The following is a 23,365-nucleotide window of genomic DNA, read 5'->3' as shown; positions in this document are numbered from 1 at the left end:
GTATAGGTAAGCAATGTGTATTTTCGAACATGTTTAAAAGGACCAGGGTGTCAACAGTTGTGTAATAAGCAATCTAATTGTTTGGGTGCTCAGGTATATTACTATGTTTAATAATGGGAATTACTCATTTCCTTAGATAATGTTTAACATCGATAACATATTCCATGGTTTCAGTGTAATTAGAAGAATAGGCTCTAGACTCAGACAGAGTGGCCTGATATCCTGGCTCAGTCGCTTACTGAGAAACATTATGTCTGTGTTTTAACCTCTCTGGACCTCATGATTCACTTTTTATAGTCGTGGTGAGATGTGAAAAGACAGATAAAAAATCTTTTATGATGCTGAACCACCAAATTAATGAATCCTAGTCCTAATCCCTTGATTCCCTATGAAATAATAATCATCCTTATTGTTTAAGAACCACTGTTATGGCTCAGCTGGTCAAGAATCCGCCTGCAATGCAGGAGATCCGGGTTCAATCCCTGGGTCATGAAGATCCCCTGGAGAAGGGAATGGCTACCAACTCCAGTATTCTTGCATGGAGAATTCCATGGTCTGAGGAGCCTGGCAGACTGCAGACCAACTCTCGGTGTCACAAAGAGTTGGACACACCTGAACAACTAACACTTGTTAGGTTTTCTCTTACTTGGAACTCCAGTTATCTTACATGGTATATCTTTTTTTCCATGCTTCAGTAAGTGAGGATACTCAAAAGAGAATGGAGCACAGAATGACCTTAATTTTCTATTTTTACCACTTTTGCTTTACTGTTCTCTACCAGGTTAATCTAAATGAAGAGAGTTTATGTAAGTGAGTGTGTGTGTGTGTGTGTGTGTGTGTGTGTACATGCATGTACCTCTTGTTATTTAAACAACTCATGAGACATAGCTGAAAAAAATTCACTGGGACTGGTTTTATGAACTATATACCCCTGGTGTATATTGGGGAATAGTCATAAAACCAAATGAACTGATGAAAAGCCTGCATTCTAGTTAACATGTTTCCCTTCCCCTTTCAACTCTGGAAATAGACCAGGAAACCAGTTTTCTGTGGGAAAAATGCTATGAATCCTGAAAACTCCTTATGCCTCTAAACCTCCTTTGTATGTTCCTGTACTCCACTATTACAGGATAATCACTTTACTGCACTATCCTCAGAAGAATTTGGAGATTTGTTATTTCCTGGTTAAAGGTTTCATTATTTCTCCTGGCAGAAACCTAGTCAGAAAGAATTCATTGGCTGTTTAATTCTGAGTTAATATACTTTGACCATTTAAATCTGGGAAATTCATTTGCAAAAATAACTCAGCACATTTGGTGTTTTTAAGGACTGCAGTAAAACTTTACTGAGTGACCTGGTACCCTTTGCAAAGAGGGACTTGGTTTGAAATCATGAGGGTGAAAAACACAAATATATTTGCATGCATCTTTAAAATTTACAAAGTTCAAGATCATGTCATGATATATGGGCCATGCAAACGTATTTTAAATACATCCTTTTAATTATGTCATTCTTGTCCCTTTTCTTACCATTCTGTTTCACTTTTTTAATACTTGTATTAGCCAAATTAGAAGAAAAAACCTAATCAGGGCCTTGTTCCAAAAAGTCAAACATGAATAACTCAGAGTAACTTCTATGTCAAATTAATAGTTCATTAGAACTAAAGGAAGTGTATCTACCCTGAGTGAGTAAACATCTTATTTTTAGCTGTTTTTAGAATTTTATGACACACTGACACACAAGGACTTTTACAATGGTAGTGTATTTCTCCTATTGTAAAGAATTTCAGAGCAACAATAAATTAGCTTATTAAATTACTGTCTAAATAGATTTACATATTTTAATGAGCAAATAGTCTTTGGTTATTTTGGTATTTTTTTGATGACTCTTTTTCTGACAATAGGTCAAATTATAAAAATTCACATTTGCTACCACTTACAAAATGATAGAAGTTTATCAGGAAAAAATGCAAAAGAACTTTCAGATCTCACTTGACATTTTTTTCTGGCAATGTTTGCTAAGAATGATAACCCTCAGTGACATTTCACATTCACAAAGGAGACAGGCCAATAGACAAAGCTTCCGGGGTCATCATTTTGTCCTTTGTCCCTTTAACATTTAAACACTACAAACAAGCGCCTCCAACTTTTCTCAGGTGATCCAGTTCTGAAAGATGAAGCCTATTCAGGGCATGGGATGGAAATAAAGATGTCTACTGACATAACTCTGTGGAAGTGTTGCTCATGATCCATCTAAAATGGAACAGAAAGAAGGTCCACTCCTCCTATTTCTATTGATAGAAATCATCCTAAGGGACGTTTACAGTACCTACCAGTATACAGTTTATATGATTGGCTCTGCCGATTGACCAGAGTTCCCTAAGAATGAGCACTTATTAAGTGCTTTATAGCAATTGGAAGTGGTATATATTAATCATACTTGGAAATGATAGTCAGCTAATATTGCCAGATGCCATTCACTTCTCAGGAAGCCATCTGAAGGAACTTTCTGAAACACTGTGTCTCCGTTCCTAATAGCTGGATGATTTGTACAATATTGGAAAGAAGTGGAGTTGGTCCCCACTCTGTCCTTCTGTGCGGTTCTTCATTTCAGGCACAGACAATACTTGCAGGGAAATAAAATGACTACTGTACCTGCTGTATTCTCAGCTGCCTCTCTAACCATCCAAAGAGACTAAAAGGCACAGGACCAGCGTGTGGGAGCAGGGTAGGGGATGGTGGAGAACAAAAATAGAAGAAGGAAACTAAAGAAAGAAAGAAGGTTTATAAATGCTTAAGAAGAAAAGAGAAGTGGTTTGATTTACTGCTAATTTAATCCTTTGTACCCTATAAGCCCTCATAGGGTATGTAATACAAGATAGAATGGCCACATCTGTGCCCTAAGGGATTCTAAGTAGTTGTCAATCCTATACCTCCTCCAGGTCACTGTTGGTTTTCTCTCTACATTTTCCATGTTACTATGGTCAGCAGTATGAACTTTTACTCCATTTGGTGTGGAACAACTCCTTTATACTGGTCAAGGAATAAACTGGGAGGCACAGAGTATATGCATTCAGACTTACATAATACAATACAGCTTTATTATTCCAGAGAAAGGCTTATATCCCCAGGTGTCTGCAAACAAGTACCATCTTTTCATGGGTCCATTATGAGCTCAGGTAAAAAAGATATTGGCCATGAAATGGGTGAAAGGCAGGGATGGAGAACACTCTTCAAAGCTGTCCTGGATGTTTGCTTCCTTGGTTTCACAATAAATAGAAGTGCTGAATGTAGGTGGGATATCAGTAGTGAATAAACAACATGATTGGGCCCAGTAGGTTTGGCTCTGCACTCATTCATTTGTTCATTCATTCATTCATTTACTCAAATATCTACTGAGAACTTACTAGGTACCTGGCACTCCGAAAAACATGAAGGGTGCAATAATGAGCAAAAACAGGCACAGTCAGGTCATTGGTCCATTATCATAGGGCTCAATGGCCACTTGCTGGCCAGTGAGAGTTCTGATTATCATTTTGGTTTTGGATGTCTCTTTAAAATTAACATCCTCTTCCTTATCCCAATTCTGAATTATAGATTTGTTAACAGAGTCTAAAGTTTGAGAAGGCTAAGAAGAGTCCTGCTAACTTCTTTTAATTTGGCAGGACAACCTTCCAGCATTGGCTTCCCCAGTGCCTCAGTTGTTAAAGAATCTGCCTGCAAAACAGACCGCCTGTAATGCAGGAGTTGTGGGTTCGATCCCTGGCTGGGGAAGATCCCCTACAGAAGGAAATGGCAAACCACTCCAGTATTCTTGTCTAGGAAATCCCATAGGCGGAGGAGTCTTGTGGGCTATAGGCCATGGGGTCGCAAAAAAACTGGGTACAACTTAGCAACTAAACTACCATGACCACCCTCCAGCATTAAAGTTCATTAGATTTTGCTTCAACTTTTCTCATAGAAATAGAAATAGACAGAGGCTGGACCAAATCTGGTGGCCAAGGCTCTGATCATCCATTTTCTGAGACTGCTCAATGACCCATCCTATGTTTCCTGATACAGTAAAAAGTGTAATGAGAGAAGAGTGATCTTTCCAAATCACAGAGGAGGAGAAATTTATTGACAGAGTGAACATTTTTGGTCTCTCTGCTTAAGTAAGAGTTTTCAAAGCAAACACTTTCAACCTTCCTCTTGTAACACTGTTTACAGAGAAAATACACCGTATGTTTGCTGTGGGGTCTGGAATGTAGCCTTCCAAATAAAGGCAGGAGGGGATTCCTGGGTGAAAAGAGGTCAAATTGGAGAGAAATTAAGACAGTCATCTTTTTTCCAGCCATATCCCTAAGCAACCCCACAGTATCTTCTTCAGGAATCTACCTGGTGATATTTGATATATGCTGGTATGGAAGCCACACTGACAATCACTAAATAAACAGCATATGAATGGCAAGTGTTTGAGAGATAAGGCAGGATTTTACATCCTCAAGCTGCTGTTTCTAAGTGAGGCTTCACCTCAAGTCTTGGCTCAACCCCCATTCAGCGTTATCTGTGGAAATCACCAGCCACATGCGTCTGCTTTTTTTCTTTCATGAAGATGATGACCCAGCACAGCATCCAATCAACTCCTCCTCACTGCTTTTAATGTCATTATTTTTATTGAGCAAAATTCTGACTGCTCAGAGCTAACTATTCCTTTAATCTGAGGCCACCTATTAACAGTAATGCTATTACTGCAAAGACGGAAACAAGAAAATGGCCCAGGTACCCTGCACTTGTCTATCAACTCACGCCTGCTCTTCCTCATTGCAGAGCATTAACAAGAAGTGACTATTCATGTGTATAGCAGCACATTTATGCACACACAATAAAGAGAATTAACATATTTTAATGCATTTTGTTTCATTGGTGATTTAGTCGCTAAGTCGTGTCTGACTCTTGCAACCCCATAGACTGTAGCCTGCCAGGCCTCTCTGTCCATGGGATTTTCCAGGCAAGAATATTGGAGTGGGTTGCATTTCCTTCAGCAGAGGATCTTCCTGACCCAGGGATCGAGCCTGTGTTTTCTGAATTGCAAGCAGATTCTTTACTGCTGAACCACCAGGAAAACACCAATTAGCCTAAAATAATACTACTAAGGTCATTTCTGATATGCAGCAGAGATTAGCAGCACAATGGTCTCTTTCATTTAAACTAATAGCTGTAATTGTTCATTCTTTTTCTCATTTACTCATTCTTTCAATAATCTTCATAAAGCACTTATTTTATGCTCTCATCAGGGGTGCAGTGGAAAAAAAAAATAAAAAAGGTTTCCTACTCTCATGGAGTTAAAAGACTAGTGAGAGAGAACATTCCTGAAAAAGTTGTATATTGATCAAATTTTTATACATTCATATTAAAATTCAATATGTAGTTTGGTCTCACAGCAGAGTACTCCATGAATACTATTGTAAGGTAAAACACTGACTTGTAACATATCTATTTGGTTAGGACAGACATATCAGGCTTTATTAAAGCTAGGCACATATTTCCTTTCAAATATGAGGATACCTTCCTTCTACAAGGTTTGTGCAAATGAGTATCATGTAGATATACGCTTTCATACAAGACAAGGAAGATGGTATAGTGTATCTTACAGTGCACTGATAAACTCACAGTGGTATAGATTTACATAAACAGCAGCACATAGACAAGTAAACACAATCCAATGTGTGTGCTTTACTAAAAGTATGAGAGCTTAGCTGAGCAGAAAGAGTGAGAAGTGGGGCAATGTGGGGCAGAGTATAAAAACGTAAAGCTTCTAGGACCCAGACTTAAGGATTAATAGAACTGAGCAGAGAAAGGAAAAAATGGTGAGAAAAGAAAGAAATTCACAGAGGATTAAAGACATCATCATGGTTTTCTCAGTCATTCTCATCAATCCCCTCATGCAAGGAAAGCCTCAGTTACCTTTCTAGACATTATCCTCCACTCTCCCTGGGCTCCTTCCTGTCTTCTTATTCGGAAGAACAAGGACAGGAGAAGGATGATACCATTCAGTGTTAACTGACACACGCTGGTAGAAAAACAAAGACAGGGAGGAAAGAACCCTGGGATCCTGAGGATCAGGCCTCAAAGGTCAAACAGAGCACCAATAAAGCGGTCTGAAAAAAGCACGTTAGGGCAAGAACCAACAATTTCTTCTATTTTTTTTTCCTTCTATTTATAGTATCAGGAAAGATTGGCTCTGGAAGAAATATTGTTGATTTATTGACTAAAACCAGGGAGATGCCCCTTTCATTTTATTTCTCTTTGATTAGATTTATTTTGCAGTGTCTCAGTTTTCACTTGTAGTTCTGGAGAGGATCTTTAAAATGGTTTAATGCAACCCCTTTGTTTCATGGATTAACAAATTACAGATCAGAGTGGTGAGATAATTTGTTCAAAAACACGATTACTTCCGGGCAAAACTGAGACCAGAAACCAGATCTGTACCCCCCTCCCCCACTGCCAAAGTGGAAAGTGATTTAAAGTTATTCAGACTGGTTTAACTCTGGGCTCTTAGTTATATCTGTGTGCTTTTATTCCGTATAATGGAAATAATAAAACTTTGCAGACAAGTGATGAGAAATAGATGACAAAAATACATGAAAAACACCTAGCAGAGGACTCAAAACTTAGTAGCTATTCACCTATGAAGCATCACTTTTCTCCTCTTTACCCAACAAAAATCATGCTGAGGAACTGGAGAAACTGTGATTAAGATATTTCAGAGCATGACTTCTGAAGTCAATCTAAAATCATGAACATTGTTAGTGGAAGATAAATGTGAGAACTGATTGAAATTCATACACACACACACAGTTTCTTTCCACGGTGAATAATAATGAAATGTTTAAAATTCTTGGGAATGCGTCAGTAATGCCAATTATATTAATAATGAATACCACTAATTGAACACCTACTGTGTGTCACTTGAATCACATGCATTAATTCTAATTCTGGCAACAAGCTTGCAAAACACTTCACAGATGATTAAAAAAAAAAAAAAAAGAGGCACAGTGGTCATGTTACCCATGGTTTAGTAACTACCATGAGGATTCAGAAGAAAATTATAGAGAATTTTCAACTCAGACTTGTTCTAAGCAGATAAATAGAGAGAAGTGATTTCTTAAAATACTTTACAGCACAAATACCTAGATGCTTAAACTAGCAGCTGTTCTCCTTGGATATTCAATGGGAGGTGCTGCTAGGCTTTATCGGCCAGGACCATAAACTTAGGTGATTTAAAAATGGAACAAAGGGCACAGATGAAGATTTCTTCCAAGCATACACCTGCTGGAAGCTATGAGTAACTATCCCTTTGGTCAGACTTAATTGGATTTAGATCTAAATGAACTCTGACATGTTGATTATTCACTACTTGAAAGTAGAAGGAAGAAAAATGCTAAGGTGAGAGGTCAGCGGTGTAAGCTTTCTTTTTTCTCCCCTGTGGTTCTGAAAAGTCCCCACTGAGGCTTTCTTTTAGTTAGGTTTTGTATTTTCACTATTAAAGTAACATGGAGAAACTAAAAGGTTTGGTTTTAGGTCCATCCCAAATAAACATCTTCTTTCTTAACAGATTTGAGTTCTATAGCTTCTAGAATTAGTCCAGTAATGAATATAGGCGTCTACCAAAGGAAGCACACAGTGCTTGGGGATAAATATTCAATAATTCTCAGAACTTTTTTCTTCCACAGACTCTTAAGAAAGGGAAGTAGGTGATTTCAAACATGACAGGAATATTAGAATGAATAAGAGTGAATGAATTGTCTGCTCTGCCCCAAGCTTTATATATCTTACCTCAGTTAATTCCCATAATTATTATTTCCATTTTATCACAAGTACAATTCTTATCCTCATTTCATCAAAGGAGCCATTAAAGCTTAGAGAAGTAAAAACAGCCATTTAACGCCATGCATCTATAAATGACAGAGGTGTTATTCAAAGTCTAGCTCTGTTTAACCCCCACTCTAGCTAAGTCAGAACTCTGAGTGGATGGCTGTCTTGACATAGTCATGGTAGGTTAGACACTGAGTTGGACTCATCAGGGAACCCCTCCTAGAAAAAGTGGGCCCTGGGAAGGCAGAGAAGATAAATATGTGATTGATGTCCTATTGCTAGTTATGTCTGGTCCCTGATACTGCAGATTTAGGGAGGACTAGAAGCAGGGCATGTCTTAGTTTAAATAAGCCAAAAGAAAAATAAGATGGAGTGAAGAGAGAAATCTGAAAGATTCAAGAGAAGTTTCTTTGGATTTAGAGCTGGACCAAGCAACAAAGCTAGAGATGACCTGTAGCTGTTTCAACACAGCAGGAGAGCAAACAGAGGCTTGAGACCCAAAGACCAGTATGGAACCCAGAATGTGATGAGGGACCGACTAGACTGATTAGTTGGTAAAAATCAACAGGTACACTGCAGATTCTGGAAAAGAAATATTTCTGTTTGATTCAAAAGATATTAATAGTAAGCAATTTGTGCAGTAAGTAAAGTGAAATCCATGATAGAAAAGATGAATTTGTAGAGAAGGGCCATAGTTCAGTGTTTCCTTTATTGGTTCATCATAATTCAACCAATATTTTTCTATTTTTTGTTCATGCATCAGTCTTTCATTTAACAAGTAGGCCCACTGTGTTTCAGGCTCACTGAGGGAAGCAGAGTGTCCACAGTGTTCATCTGGACCAAAGTAGCATACCAGGTCTGCATGGGAGAAACAAAATCATCCCTTAGATTCCAGGGAGGATGACATAAAGTTCATGACCACTGACTTGATGATGGAGAATACAATGTAGACACCTAAGTGCTTTGGGGAATGATATGGGATCAATTAGAGTGACTCTCATAGTGCAAGTGACGTGTTGATTGTGTTGAATAAAATAGAAACAGACGAGCCCGCATTCTAAGAGGAAACAGAAGAGGAAATATGGATGAGATTTACAATGATGATAATAGTTCCCATTTGGGGACCCTATTCTTCTCAACTGCCAGATGCTTTACTTTATTCATCAGTCTGCACTGCAGCCCTTTGAGGAAGTTATTACTGCCCTTGTTTTATGGATAAGAAATACAGTGACCAAACACTATTTGCCTGGGACCGAAAGGTTTCCCGGAGACTAGACTCTTAGTGCTAACCTAAGGAAACTGGAGTGGTGGATCCCCTTCCAGGAAACCAAAGATCACAATGTCACAAGTCAAGGACAAAATCTGAACTTATGTCCAAGATTTCCTCATGCCCGTAACCTGTGTCTTTCCACTATAGCACACTGCCTTGATCTCTAAAACTCCTGAACTTAGCAATAGCCAGTCACATGCTTTTTGTAAATACAAACAAAATGTTTATCTCACAAATCAAATAAGCTTCATGCTGTCTCTTCTGTTAAGCTGTCCACTGCCGCTGTCTGGACTAATGATACCTGTGTATCATCTAGCAGACCTTTGACTGACAGCCTCCTTTAACACAGGAGAAACATATTACGTATAAACCTTTTTGTTTTTCAGTAATTCAGTTATAATCCTAAAGGTGAGTGATAGGACACAACTCCAAAAGAAGCTGTGACTAACAAACTAACATCTGGATGAAAATAAAATGAGAAACAAAAGTCCAGCTGTTTTGTCCATAAATGAAGCACATTGATATTTGGGGACATCTGGAGAGTTGAGTGAACTTTTCGATTTTCATACAGATGTTCAGTGTCACAGAGACAGAGTCATAACTATATACATGGAAAGATATGCATAATGGTATTTCACTACGTAATGACCATAGGGAACCCTTTCATAATGCTAATGTCTGTGGACAGAATGAAGACTCTGACTTATACTATTATATCAATTATATTTTATAGCATATGGTTATTATGTTCCAGGACATATATTTTGACCTGGATAGCTATGCCATGATGTAGATATTATGGATTTTGAAGTTAGTTACTTTATAGCCCTTTTCAAGTTCTAATTGGTTAGATGCAGGCAGGAAGAGTGGGACATTTACTGGATTGCCTAGACCTCCTTAAATAACTAAACTTATTTAAAACATTTTAAAAAATGATTCAAATAATTCACGTTTTAAAATGGTGTCACATTCTAACTAAAGATAGTCCCGGGGCTCCATTTATTCTGCAATCAGTGCACCCTTTGGTTCGGCTGTTGTGTGAAGCAGCTGCATTATCTGCATTTTGCCAAGTAAACAAACTCTGCACCATGCAATAGTGTTTGTTGTTTGCTAATGTGCTAGTGGTTAGAAACTGCATAAAAACTCTAATTATACATTTTCATATAATGCAGAGGCGGTGTAGGGGTGCGCTTCATTACTTGAGGATATGCACACAAACTGCACTTGTATCCTTTTTCTGTGGCATAGTAGGTTTTCAATAAATGCTTTGTAATTGCCTGAAAAACAATATCACGCCTTAACTGATTGCTTACCATGTACTGGAGACTGGGTTAAACATTTAAAGTTTAAGTATTACTTAAGTATTAGTTAAATATTACATATGTATTAGTTTAAGTATTGCTTAAATATTAGTCGCTCAGTCATGTTCGACTGTTTGTGACTCCAAGGACTGAAGCCCGCCAGGCTCCTCTTTCCATGGGGATTCTCCAGGCAAGAATGCTGGAGTGGGTTGCCATGCCCTCCTCCAGAGGATCTTCCCAACCCAGGGATCAAACCTAGGTCTCCCGCATTGCAGGCAGATTCTTTACCATCTGAACCAGCAGGGAAGCCCAAGTATTACTTAGTGCACAAAATAATTCCCGGAAGTGGATTTATTATCTTCATTTATGTTTGAGTCGACTGAGGTGCAGAAATGATAAGTGACTCACCCAAGGTCATATCAACCTAGTATTTGGCAGAAGAGGCTTTTGAACCCAGATTTATCTGACTTCATAACCCCTGTTATGATCTGCTGCCTCCTCTTAAAATGAGTATTTGATGGCAGAGACCTAGCTTTGCTAAACCCCCAAGACTAGTTAAGATCACTGTCAAACAAAGACATGCACAGATCATTTTAAGCCTATCATCTTGGGAGAAAGTTGCTAGCTCCTGTACCTAGACGGAAGAAGTATACATTTGTTACACAAACCCCACTTGCACACATTCAAAACGATTCAGTCAGTGGGTTAGCAAAGGTTGTTTTAAGCCAAATGACACCTGTAAAAGAAAGTTATGTCACTGCTCTTTCCTTTTAAATGTGAGCTTCTTACTTACTGGCTGTGTCTGTTGCAAACATTGACATGTCATAAAAAATACAGTGTCTTATAAATCACATCTCTCCTGTAGGAGATTACAACATTTTTTATAGCCCATCTGAACCTCTTGAAGCTTTGTTTCTTCAGAATCTATTCCAGTTACAAAGAGATGAGATTTTTACTTCAAAGGAAGCACTTATGAAATCTGCACCTGCTAAATAGAAAACTACCCCTTTAAGGCTTTTCAGTGGTTGATACCTCACTTAATTTTGCAGTTTCCATTTAAAAGAATCGCACTGTACATAATGAAGTATCCACCTTTTATAATTATTCCACCACTAATTTCAGTGATGTATGCAAACAAGTTGGAAAAATGGTGAATCAGCCCTTTGACCTCAAGTCTAATCTTTTCAAACTAGAACTTACTGAAAGAACCATCACAGAAAAACCACTGGTTCTAGTGCATTGAACATGTAGGGAATTAATAATGTCATTATATGTTTTCTTAGGTCAGTCTCCCAAGGCAATAGAAATAAAAGCAAAACTAAACAAAGAGAGTTGGACTGTGAAGAAAGCTGAGCACCGAAGAATTGATGCTTTTGAACTGGGGTGCTGGAGAAGACTCTTGAGAGTCCCTTGGACTGCAAGGAGATCCAACCAGTCCATTCTAAAGGAGATCAGCCCTGGGTGTTCTTTGGAAAGAATGATGCTAAAGCTGAAACTCCACTACTTTGGCCACCTCATGCGAAGAGGTGACTCATTGGAAAAGACTCTGATGCTGGGAGGGATTGGGGGCAGGAGGAGAAGGGGGCGACAGAGGATGAGATACCTGGATGGCATCACCGACTTGATGGACATGAGCCTGAGTGAACTCCGGGAGTTGGTGATGGACAGGGAGGCCTGGCGTGCTGCGATTCACGGGGTCGCAAAGAGTCGGACACGACTGAGCCACTGAACTGAACTGAACTGAAACAAACAAGAACTGTAAGCTTTTGTACAGCAAGGAAACCCTAAGCAAAATGAAAAGACAACTTATAGGCTGGAAGAAAATAGTTGCAAATGATGTGATGGACAAAGGCTTAATTTTCGAAATATACAAATAGCTCATACAAATCAACAACCAAAAAAACAAACCTACTCCAAAAAAAAAAAAAAAAAAGGACAGAAGACCTAAATAGACATTTCTCCGAGGAAGACACCCATATGTTCAGAAGGCACATGCTCATTATTGCTAATTATGAGAGAAATGCAAATCAAAACTACAATGAGGTACCACCTCACACCAGCCAGATGACCATCATTAAAAAGTCTACAAATAATAATTGCTGGAGAGGGTGTGGAGAAAAGTGAACCCTCCCATACTATTGGTGGGAATGTAAATTGGTGTAGCCACTATGGAAAATAGTGGGAGGCTCCTCAACAAACTAAAATAGAGTTGCCATATGATCCATTTTATCTGGCATATAGCCAGATAAAACTATAACTAAAAAAGATACATGCACCCCTATGTTCATAACAGCACTATTCACAATAGCCGAGACATGGAAACAGCGTAAGTGCCTGTCAACAGATGATGTGGTTATACAGGCAGTGGAGTATTACTCAGCCATAAAATGATACATGCCATTTGCAGCAACATTGATGGACCTGGAGATTATCATACCAAGCAAAGTAAGCCATAAAGAGAAAGACAAATACTATATATTATGTGGAATCAAAAATATGACACAAATAAATCTATAGAAACAGACTCAGGGAACAGATGTGTGGTTGCCAAGGGTTGGGGATGGAGGAGGGAAGTCTTGGAATTTTGGTATTAGGAGATACAAATTATTACATATAGGATGGACAAGCAACAAGTTCCACTGTATAGGACAATGAATTCTATTCAATATCGTAATAAATCATAATGGAAAAGAGTATGAAAAACTATATATATGTATATAGAAATGTGTTGGTATACATACATACATGTATACATACATACATGTATACATACATGCATGCAGTCACTTTGCTGCACAGCAGAGATTAACACAAGACTGTAAATCTACTACACTTCAATACAAAAAGGTCATTATACACATCCACACAGCTGGGGATTTTTAGCCAAATGGTTGCATTTTTCGCTGTGAAGATTTAAAAGGAAGAATAATTACATAGATCACTATTTAACAGAATAATCACATGGCATTAGTTAGGATGTTTTCCTTTCTTTATATTTTGTTTGTTGTGCTTTCTTTAAAAGGAATGTTCATCAAATACCACATGAAAGACTGTGTTTACCTACCAGCATAATAACACCTTTCATTTATGTCGCTATCTATTGTTTCCAAGTTGCTTTCACATTTATTATATAATTGGGTGATATCATTTGGACACTTGAAATTATACCTCAAACACAGTCCTATAACTGTTTTCTGAGTATTAAACTGAGGTAGATATGCTTCTCTGGCACTGCCTTGATTAAAAAAGTAACAGAAAATAATACTGTTCTCTTCCCAAAGAGATTTCAGACAAAGAAAAGAGAAGATGAATAATCGTATATCACCCACTGTGAAACTATGGTGAAATTTACAAGAACTTTTCAGGAGGGGCTTTTGTTAAAGGGCCTTTCTCAACTGCACCAGGCTACAATCTAACAGTCTGTTCTTGTAAGATTAAGTGCTTCACCTTGAGGTTTTTTTATGACTGCTTCTAACTGTGGTGCCTCACCTTAGATATAAAATATCACCTCAAAGGGATGAACTAACGGTGTGTATGAAGGAGCTTCTACTGGGACTCTCCATGTATGAGAAGCACAACCAGAAGTATCAGGTTGGACCCTAAGCATGTGGCAGAGGGGAGAGGACACAGCCTTTGAAATCCAAATGCCTTTGATTAAAATCCAAGCTCTTCTAGTTACTACTTGAAGGCCTTGGACAGCTCATGTAAACTCTCTGAGCCTTAGTTTTCTTATCTCTACAATGGTGGTGATAATATTCTTTCTTCATAGGATTATTGTGAATATCGATTGTAAAATTGAATGCAAACAATTAGTGGGGGTCCAAGATATTAAATAATGAGTAAAATCATTACCATTTTATTATTAGACCCATATTTTTGCTATTGCAATGTTCCAGACAGAAATCCAAGAGGGTGTATACCAAGGAATGTATTTTAGTGAAATGAGAAGAAAAGAGCTTTAGTCAAGATGGTTTCCTGGATTGTAGTTTGGGGATGTAGATGATGCTGATGGTGATATTCAGTAAAACCAGAAATAGAAGGATATGAAGGAGAGAGAGTGAGCAAGACTGGGAGAGAGAGATTATATCACATAATGCATTTCTCTTCTTCATCCATGTTGTAACCAGGTCTCTGGCACATATTAGGAAATATTATATGTATATAATATTTCCCTATACATATATTTTGAATTAATAAATGAATGAATGATCAAATCACACATGAACTAGGTCAATCAGCCTAATTCTATGACTGTGTTTGAATGAATAATATATATCTCATTGACTATTCTTACCAGAAAATGTAAATATCTAACCTGGCATGTATGCTTTTATCACCAGCCACAATAAAGGACTTGCATTGCATTTCAAATAAAATGAATTTAGAATGAAGCATACAGAAGGATGACATTACTCAGATCAGTTGCATTACTTAGATTAGTTCCTTTTCTAGGTTTAAAATGCCAGGGAGTAAGTGGCCTTAATTCTTCCCATTCCCCGTTCTTATTTGGATATGTACACATCTGGGAAGTCATTGGATTCTGGTTGAGAGCTTGTCAACTTTCATAAGTTTATAGTGTTTCCCTTCAACTCTGCCTGAAGACTTGCAAATGACACAGAACCCTTACCAAGTAGAATTCACCTCCTGGTCAGGGCAAAATCACTGTGGTAGGGTGGTTAAAAAAGTGCATGAAACAAAGGGTGCCTTAGGACTTTTGCATGGACAGGTCTTTATTTTCATGTACTTATTAGGTACCTATTTTCAGATGCCCTTAAAGATTTCTAGAGCTATCTCCATTTCCATTTTGTGCTGCATTTGACTCTTTTCTTTTAGAGAATCCTGTCTCTCACACCACCGTAGGCAAGCAGATAATCTATCTGCTATTTATATAGCACAGCAGTTTTTCCAGGAATGCTGGACTCTAGAAGGCAAGATGCTATTATAATTGCCTATTTTCATTTGTTATTTCATTGTGAAAGCAGGCTAACGTGGGATGAGGAGGCCACATTTGGCAGCTGCCTGTCTCAATGAGTAAATGAGTCAAAGAGGCCTTTGCAGTCATAGACCAGGTTCAACAGCATTTTAGGATTACTGATGGGGTGATGTTTGTCATTTTAAAGTGTAAATAAATCAGGGGTTTTTTTGAAGTGAAATTTATTGCTTTAAGAATAAGGATCAAGGTCTCTGGGGAATCAATTAGCCCTTGTATTTGAACAGACAGGGTGCTGTACACCTCTCTGCACGCTGAATCAGTCTAACATTTCTTTTTTTCCCCTGGATATGCATTTTTTAGCACATGTGGAAAAGCACAGTATTTTTTAAAAAGCAACACTAACACATAAAAGAGCCATTTGTTATGTGCACAAATTAGCAGCATACAATTTAATTCAAAATTAGCAAGTGATGATTCTGGAAAATAACAGTTTCTTCTCAGCAGAAGAGCCACACAATGGCCTGAATTTTCTGCTCCCTGCTAACTCACGTAGTGACGAAAGCAAGATCTACTCATATACCATACACAGCAAGATTGGGCCAAGTAATATGTTAACGATGCCTTTCACCAGGTGTGAGATCCTGACAATGTTTATTAATAATGGTCACAGATTTCTAGGAACCATTTGAAGCAAAAAAGCATCAGTATGTGGCAGCTTAAATCACCTTGGGACTCAGCAGTCTTAGAGTTGGGAAGACTTATGTGACTTAAATAAAAATCTAAGTCTCATAGATTTAATTTTTGCCTGCTCCTCTGAGGGGGCTAAAACCAACCAGCCAAACAAACAAAAATCCTTGTGAGTATCATCACCTTCTTAACAACCCTGTGTGAGCTTTAATTCTCTTCTTATTCATTCAGACACTTCACCCTTCCCTCTGCCCTACTTCCCGTCTCCCTTTGCTCAGTGAATGGAGCCTGGGGAATGGAAGAGAAGAACTGGACTGCACAAGGGGCTTCAGCTGCTCTTCTACCAGCCCCAACTCTAAAGCAGGGAGGATTCAGTGTGACTGACTCCTCTACCCTGGCTGCTGCGTAGATGCTCAGCTTGTGACAGGAATTTTGTCTGAACCAGTGTAGAACTTCTTGGGTTCTGACACAAGACTTTCCAACCAGGGAAAGGGTGATTTGAGGCTTCTTTCTGATCATTGTAGACTCTGAACTAGTGTCTTAGAACTGAAAGAAACCCCAGAGAAATGTTTGTCCAACGTATTGATTCATTCCACTAATGTGTCAGGACTCTCCATTAGGCACTGGGGATGCAGACATGTAAATCCTTCAGAACTCCTCTTATCATAGTTACTTGTAAGTACAAAACACAGGTTGCATGTGTGTATGTATACAGATATTTAGTTTGCATATCTGTAGTGCTGGCAAGGTTCTAGGGGGCTCAGAAAAAGAACCACACTTCTGAGGTTGGGAGGAGTTGGGAAATTTTACCAGGTAGTAGATTATGCAATGATCCAGAGAAATGGAAGGACAAAGAAGTATTTAATAAATGAGGGAAGAGTGGAGGTATAGGTATGAAGTCTGTAGAAATGAAATAAGATGAGGACAATAAAGGGAGTCACAGAAATGAAGACGCCATTGGAATCTTGTCAATTTCAGTGGAATGGCAGAGGCCAACTACATGAGGCGAGAGCGAGACGATAAAGAGAAGTCAACAGAATCATGCTGGATGGATTAGCGTTATACTAGAGTACAATTCCTTTTTCTTAAGTAACAGTAGAGAGGAGAAAAAAAACCTGCATCATCATCTGCAAAAACTGCAAGGAGTGAGGAGAAAGGGGCTGAATGTGTGGAAAAGAAAACTTGTAGAAAAACAGAAAGTGCGATGACCAAAAACAACCATAATATTCAACATTCGGTTCAGTTCAGTTCAGTTTATTTGCTCAGTGGTGTCCGACTCCTTGTGACCCCGCAGACTGCAGCATGCAAAGCAGGCCTCCTTGTTCATCGCCAACTGCTAGAGTTTACTCAAACTCAGCTCTATTGAGTTGGTGCTGCCGTCCAACCATCTCATCCTCTGTTGTCCCCTTCTCCTCCCACCTTCAATCTTTCCTAGCATCAGGGTCTTTTCCAGTGAGTCAGTTCTCTGCATCAGTTGGCCAAAATATTGGAGCTTTAGCTTCAGCATCAGTCCTTCCAATGAATATTCAGGACTGATTTCCTTCAGGATGGACTGGTTGGATCTCCTTGTAGTCCAAGGGACTCTCAAGAGTCTTCTCCAACACCATAGTTCAAAAGCATCAATTCTTCGGCACTCAGCTTTCTTTATTGTCCAACTCTCACATCCATACATGACCGCTGGGAAAACCATAGCCTTGACTCAACGGACCTTTGTTGGCAAAGTAATGTCTCTGCTTTTCAATATGCTATCTAGGTTGGTCATACTTTTCTTCCAAGGGGTAAGCATCTTTTAATTTCATGGCTGCTGTCACCATCTACAGTGATTTTGGCACCTCCTCCCCTGCAAAAGTCTCTCACTGTTTCCACTGTTTCCCCATCTATTTCCCATGAAGTGATGGGACCAGATGCCATGATTTTAGCTTTCTGAATGTTGAGCTTTAAGCCAACTTTCTCACTCTCCTCTTTCACTTTCATCAAGAGGCTCTTTAGTTCTTCTTCACTTTCTGTCATAAGGGTGGTGTCATCTGCATAGCTGAGGTTATTGATAATTCTCCCAGCAATCTTGATTCCAGCTTGTGCTTCCTCCAGCCCAGCGTTTCTCATGATGTCCTCTGCATATAAGTTAAATAAGCAGGGTGACAATATACAGCCTTAACATACTCCTTTCCCTATTTGGAACAACTCTGTGGTTCCATGCCCGGTTCTAACTGCTGCTTCCTGACCTGCATACAGATTTTTCAGGTAGTCTGGTGTTCCCATCTCTTTAAGAATTTTCCAGAGTTTGTTGTGGTCTACACAGTCAACATTCAACATCACCAGTCATCAAAGGCATACCATTCCATGCCCACTCCCCAAATTGGCAAAAATCAACAAAGCGTACAGAAATCTGGTAATTCTAAGTGTTGGCATGTGCGGAGCAGCAGGAGCTCCTATAGCTTTCTACAACGCAGCACCGTGCAGTAAAGGTGAAGTGTGCAAACTCCCTCACCAATGACCATGCTTCTAGGTATGTGCCATGTATGTGCACCCGAAGAATAGAACCTCAGTGGCCATCGACAGGATTAGATGTTTAAATGTAAACTTTCAGTGAAACACTATTCAGAAATGCAAATGGACTGAGTATGCATATATTAAAGTGGAAGCACATCTGTAGCAAAATATTGAGAGAGGAAATGCAAGCTTTTGAATGATGTGTATAAATGGATGCATCTACATACATAGAACAAGTTAAAAAATAAAAGGAAGTACTCCTCAAACTTTATTACATCCTATATTTTATTTTGTAGTAGTTTCGAAGATATATACAGAAATATACAGAAAGGAATACTAGGCAGCAACAAGAATAAGTGATCTGCAGCCACATGCAACTGTCTGGATGAATCTCATAAGCATGAATTTGAAGAAATGAAACCAGAGACCAAGAGTACATCCTTGTGGTTTATTAAAATGAAAAAGCAAAGCCAATGCATCCTACAGAGCAGGTCTTCTGGGTGCTGGAATGTCTTCTTTCTTGATCTGGATTCTGGTTACATAGATATTTTCAGTTTATAAAAAGTTGAATTGTACACTTTCTAAATGCTAACTTTTCTGAATGTATGTTATACTGTAATAAAATGTGTAAAAATGCAATTTGACAAAGGAAAAAGAGCTGAGGATGGTATGGCAAATTAACATTCACTTACTCTGAGTTGATGGGTTCCCAGGTGTTTTTATGATACTTTCTGTATCTTGATGTTTACATGTAATATTTTATTACATATAAAGGAAACACAGAAGCCAGTTAAATGAAGAATTACAGATAGGTGATGGAGTCAGCTGGTAGTGTTAGGAATCTGAAGCCAGGGATCACAGCAGATCTGCCGAGGCAGAACCAAAACATGAATTCAGTCTGCTCATTTCTTACTCCAGTTTTGTGCTGTCCTCTTGCATATATTAAAGTGGATGTTGTCACAAGCTTGACATTTTCATTTTTTATTTTTGAAACAGATTTGGCTTCTGTCTTTAAGTCTTGTGTGGGGCTCTTACTCTATGTAATCATATCAACAATTAAAGAATATTGCAACCTTCCTAGTAGCCACTGAGATTTTAAAACACAGAGTCTGAGGTAGATGAAGGACAATACTTCCATCTCTGGTGTTTACGCTTTCCCAGAAGAGAGAGAATAGACCACGACAAGCTTCGGTGATATATTATTTTCTAGGATGCACCAAGATATAAGATCAAAGCCCTGGGAGAAAGTCTGGCATTCTCTCTCTCTCTCTGGTCCTCAAAGTAAAAGTATAAGTCAAGTCCAACACTATTAAGAGGTAATATGTGTTCACTTTCTCTATCTTTATTAAGAACAGACTATGAGTTTCATATGAGAGACTCAGGGATAGTGGATTTGGTTGTAAATACGCCAAGTGTTTGGAAACTGTCTCTCAGATAATAAATCCCTCAAAGAGTGCAGAAGATGTTTCAGGAAATTTCAACAGCACACAACTCACTCTGTGTAAATGAAACATACTAAATGCCCTTCACATCCCTCCATGTGTACAGCTCTTGTGCGATTGCCCTTACTTTAACACTCAGATGATCCCAAGCTGTTTAATCCATATCATTTCAGCACATCACACTCGATTGTGGAATTTAAAGAAGACAAAAAACCATGTTGAAATGTGACAGATTCCTCTGGACTTCAACTTACTATGCAAAGATGAATGCGGAAAAGCCTTCTAGATTTAACTCTAATGTATCATGAAACCAAAGCTATGAGAACACTGCATGTTTCATGTTAAAGTTGGGCATTTCCATCAAGCAGAAGTTGAGTAGTCCAGCACTCCTTAATTCCAAGGTTTAGTATGATCCTCAGAGCCTGTTAATATTTGCTGCCCCCTGTAGTTTGCTCTTGTAAAAATTCTTAAAAAAACATAATCAAGAGAGCTATTTAAAACTTCAATTGCTCTTCTAAATCCTAAGCACTTCTGGAATTTCACTCCCTATCTCTTTTCCGCCTAACTTGACACATCAGAGTGATGAGATGGGGTGAGGCAGGGGAATACTTCTATGAGCAGTTGTGATTTCATTTAAGAGAATAAACTGGGAAAATGATTGCCTTTTAAACATGCAGATTGTATTATATAGAGAAAGCTGCTCAAATAAATATGATTTTCTTTAAAAAGGCAAAGGAAGCATCTGTTTATTAAACTACTTTCTCAATTTTCTATTGCCTTCAGAATTGGCTGTGGGACATGATTGCCTTTGTCTTCAAGCACAATAGCTTCTAATAACATTAAGCTTAAAATAATATAGTGGAAAACTACAGAATTGTGGTTTGTTCATTTGCTGAAACTAATATAAATGGTAGAAATTTTACCCAAGCTTAAAATAGCACATGGAACACTAGGAATTTAACACTGGCTCGGTGATGAATGAAATATCATTGTAAAGGATCACAATCTAATATCTAAATTTAGTAAAAATTTTGGAATAAGTTACTACCATGCACAAATGCTAGGAACAAAGTAATAAAACTCTTTATTTTTGCAATAGATTAATGAAGAAGAGTAGATTATTCTAAGACAGTATCATCACATGGTCTGTGTAACTTGCAAAATTTTTAGTTTAATTTCTTAATTCAATTGGCCTGTGAATACGTAACTCCCAGGTAGCTTATGGAAAGGTACAGTTAATTTGTATAGTGCTATAGCTTCCCTCAGACACACAAAAAAATCTCCTTTAGTTTCTTCAGAATCTATATTATAGATTCATATTTTCTCACTAAAAGTAGATCAGAATATTGATAATTCCAATCAAACTGGTAAAGCCCAAGGGACAGCTATAGTTGTTTTGAGATTTAAATAGGTTAGCTCCAATTTTATATAGTTAACTGAAGTGAATGAAACTATACTGCTTTCTTAAAAGTTAAAAAGAAAAGGTTTTAAAAAGCAGGATGTTTAACACATATAAAATCCTATTAAATGCATGATAATAAATCATATTTGTTGATGGTCATTTTAAGAATGAATTTAATTTTAGTATGAAGCTCTCACAGTATAACCATGCTATTTCATTTTGTTGACATAGAAACAGAGACCGAGATCCATTAACCAAGGAACATTTGTTAAAAGTCCATAGGCTTCCTGCTATGGAGACTATAGAAGAAAGAGAAGATTTGGACCCTCTTCTCAAAGGTACGTGAAGACTAATAGGTAAATGAATGAAAAGGCAATGAGTATATGAGAAGCTCAGAAGAGAAAGATAATATGTATTTTTTAGAATATTCATGAAGGTATGGCCGAAGGTGGGCTACTAGGATTTAAATAGGAAGAAAACATGCTGTCTAAACAGATCGGAAGCAATTTCTGAGGCCTGAAGCATGAAAAAAAGCTGTGAGGGAGCTGCCATACACCTGTCTGCCATAAAAGCAGACGCAGAAGAAATAGGATTTCAGGAGTCACCAAAGGGGTCCTTGATCATGAGTGACTCTGTACTATAAGTAAAACAACAGTGAAAACTTTTGAGTGAACCTAGAGTTCAACATTTAGCTGAACAGTGCTTTGATGGGTTCCTGAAGAAAGGGCCTGACTGAGAAGGAAAGAGCCTCCTCTGGAATCTAGGGAAAAGTTTGGCAATCTGAAAGGGTGGGTACACACACTGCAGGAGAGAATGCTGAGTTGGATGGCCAAGCATTTGATTCTAGCCCTGGCACTTTTTTTTACTGTGGAAATTAAAACTTGACCCCAAACTTCCCTACCCCTCACATCCTTTATTTTCCAGGTGGGGCTTATTAACACTCCTTCTGTTCATATCATGCAATTCTGAAAAGCAAATGAAATAATGTAGGTAAAAGTACTTTGTAAGCTATAAGATGCTATATAAATTAAGCACTGACTGATTTCAAGCTTGTAGTCAACATCCAGGACATGATGTCTCTGATTCCTTGGCTGAATCATGAACATCAAAAGCCCTCTTCCACTCTTCTCAATTAACCCACGTCCATTTCTCACTTCCTTGCATTATATCCACTTTTGCCAAGAAGATGTCCATATCCATTGTCAAATTTACTTCTCACACCTTCTAATCATATGCATGATTGATACCACATTTGCAGCACTGGACTGGTTCAAAATTGGGAAAGGAGTATAGCAAGCTTGTATATTGTCACCCTATATGTCACCTTATTTCACCTATATGCAGTGTACATGATGAGAAATTCCAGGCTGGAGGAATCATAAACTGAAATAAAAACCGACCAGAGAAATATCAACAACCTCAGATATGCAGATGATAGATACCACTCTAATGGCATAAAGTGAATAGGAACTAAAGGGCCTCTTGGTGAGAGTGAAAGAGGAGAATGAAAAAACTGACTTAAAACTCAACATTAAATAAATGAAGATCATGGCATCTGATCCTATCATTTCATGGCAAATAAAAGGGAAAAAAGTAGAAGCAGTGACAGATTCTTTTTCTTGGTCTCTAAAATTACTGCAAATGGTGACTGTAGCCATGAAATTAAAAGATACTTGCTCCTTAGAAGGAAAGCTATGACAAACCTAGGCAGTGTATTAAAAAGCAAAGACATCATTTTGCTGACAAATATCCCTGTAGTCAAAGCTATGGTTTTTCCAGTAGTCATGTATGAATGTGACTGTTAGACCATAAAGAAGGTTGAGCACCAAAGAATTGATGCTTTCAAACTGTGGTGTTGGAAAAGACTCTTGAGAGTCCCTTGGAGAGCAAGGAGATCCAACCAGTCAATCCTAGAGGAAATCAACCCTGAATATTTATTGGAAGGACTGATGCTGAAGCTGAAACTCCAATACTTTGGCCACCT

The sequence above is a fragment of the Capra hircus genome, chromosome 8 (genome assembly GCF_001704415.2).
Source record: "Capra hircus breed San Clemente chromosome 8, ASM170441v1, whole genome shotgun sequence".
Lineage (NCBI taxonomy): Eukaryota > Metazoa > Chordata > Mammalia > Artiodactyla > Bovidae > Capra > Capra hircus.
Note: the sequence above shows the minus strand (reverse complement) of the source record.